Here is a 2,229-nt window from a genome sequence, read left to right as displayed (position 1 = left end):
GTACAGTGTATTTGCTCTGCTATACAGTATATTTGCAATGTTATACAGTATGTTTGCTATGTTGTACAGTACATTTGCTATGTAATACAGTATATTTGCGATGTTATACAGTACATTTGCTATGTAATACAGTATATTTGCCATGTTATACAGTATATTTGCCATGTTATACAGTATATTTGCTTTGCTGGAGTATATTTGCCATGTTATACAGTATATTTGCTTTGCTGGAGTATATTTGCCATGTTATACAGTATATTTGCTATGTTATACAGTATATTTGATATGTTATACAGTATATTTGCTGTGTTATACAGTATATTTGCCATGTTATACAGTATATTTGCCCTGTTATACAGTATATTTGCTGTTATACAGTAGATTTGCTATGTTATACAGTAGATTTGCTATGTTATACAGTATATTTGCTATGTTTTAGAGTATATTTGGTACGTTATATATTTTTTGGTGTTAATAAATAAATGTTAATTCTTGAAATTATTTTTGTGACTTGAGAAAGGAAACAGATTAGATTATCAATATTTTTGTTTAGTTTTCTTTGATCCACATTTCTGACCACAGCACAATTTGGTGCACCCAGCTCAAGGTGCCTTGTGTTGGCTTAGCGGTTCGAATGGCTGACTTAGGATCCTCGGGTCCTGAGTTTGAGCCCCGTTGGCCATTTAATTAATTCCAGGTGGGGTTAACTCAGCCTGTCATCATTCCGAGGTCGTCAAAATAAGTACCAGTTGACTGGTAATGGGGACACTGCATCAGCAGCATAGCCGTGTGCCTAACCAATGATGCAACCAGCAGCCATAAGGTTTCACTCGAACGAGAGAGAGCTCAAGGTGCTCGCAAATCCCAGGTTCAAATCCCTTTCACTGTGTTGGATTTGTGCATCCATTCGCTCCTTCACGGGCCCGAAGCATGTTAGAAACAAAGGGTTGCATAATGAGACATCGGTGTACCTTTACCTGGATTACATTGTCATGAGGAGACGATGGACAAATGCGAGAGAGCATATGGGATTGAACTCGAGATTCCAGGATCATGCACTAAGTGCTCAGATGGGAACACCAAACATGCAGACCCAAGCCATACTTTCACCGCTATATATTAGTTTCATAAATACAAACATGTACACCTCATGTTAATAATCTTTGTCCCATTCTTCAACAGATGAATCACTTATGAAGTACTGACCTTACTGTGACATGATTGTGTGAGGTGTTCTTGATTGAGACTCTCAGATATCTACAGGGATCTCAGGAAAATCTTTAGGGGAAGGAAGGACAACAGGCCGACATGACAATTGGGCACCAATAACACACAAAGGTGTTTTGAGGAACCATTTCCTGAATTCACCTGGATTATTGAGTGATGTATAGGAGATCTTCAGTCATCAAATCCAAGACTCAACGTTTCATCATCATACAGATCTTTAAAGGTGATTCGCACTGTGCCACCAACTCCACAACATTGCGGTACTTTGTGGTCAGAGTCTCACTCTTGTCCTTTACCATTACTCAGAATAATGTCCTAGTGTGGAGGACTCAGCTGGGGAGGGGAATACATTGATAGAAATATTTTGCACGAGGAAACATCGGTAGAAATCTAATAGTGCAAAGTTACCGAATAAGTACGCCTCTCTGTCCCACCCACCCACCCCCTCTTACATCATATGTTACAAGAAGCTTTACCCAGGACGACCAGCCTGTAGAGTCCAGCTATGAGACGTCATCAAGCAATGGGCCGTATCGCACGTCATCGAGAAAGTTGGCTCCGGCGCCCAATTCCCAAGCTCCTAGGCCGAAGATGTGGCCCCGATTCGTCGTCACAAAGGACGGGTCTGGGTAACTTGCCTTTCACTTTGGCTCACAGCCTTGGAAGCGTGGGCAAGGGCAGCTGCTCCGGCCTAGCATTGTCTGTCGTAGACTTTCAATGTCTGCTTTTTGCCAGATTGTTGAGCCGGTGCCAACTTCGGTCTACTCGACCGATGCGCGGGCCGGTTTTGGTCACCCCACCCAACCGCAAAAGTTCCCATTTACCCGGTATTAGGTCACTGCGCAATGAAACCCGCGTTTGGAGGAAAAGGAGAAAAAGAGATTTATTTTTCAATCCGAGTGGGTGCGAACCGGAGCTGGTGTGTCAGGAGGAAAAGAAACAGCAGAGGAAGAAAAGAAAATCAACTGCAGCTAAGTCCGGGACAACTGCCAAACCTCAACA

At 42.4% G+C, this 2,229-nt stretch overlaps 2 long non-coding RNA genes across 3 annotated transcripts in view; one reads left to right on the top strand and one right to left on the bottom strand.

The window, feature by feature from the left end:
• Window positions 1-1,206: 1,206 nt before the first annotated feature.
• LOC147033651 (uncharacterized) lies at window positions 1,207-1,818 on the bottom strand. Its single transcript, XR_015055584.1, has 3 exons — window positions 1,680-1,818; window positions 1,369-1,560; window positions 1,207-1,278 (listed from the first exon to the last, which is right to left on the bottom strand). It is a non-coding gene; the product is annotated as an uncharacterized LOC147033651 (long non-coding RNA).
• The window catches only part of LOC147033650 (uncharacterized), a 62,667-nt gene continuing 61,977 nt past the window's right edge, over window positions 1,540-2,229 (top strand). For both annotated transcript variants that reach the window (XR_015055583.1, XR_015055582.1), the window contains exon 1: window positions 1,540-2,229. This exon is cut by the window's right edge. This is a non-coding gene — a long non-coding RNA (uncharacterized LOC147033650).

The sequence above is a fragment of the Eptatretus burgeri genome, chromosome 2 (genome assembly GCF_056783735.1).
Source record: "Eptatretus burgeri isolate ZD-2024b chromosome 2, Ebu_testis_v1, whole genome shotgun sequence".
NCBI classification, from domain to species: domain Eukaryota; kingdom Metazoa; phylum Chordata; class Myxini; order Myxiniformes; family Myxinidae; genus Eptatretus; species Eptatretus burgeri.
This window is presented reverse-complemented; position numbering and strand designations above follow the sequence as displayed.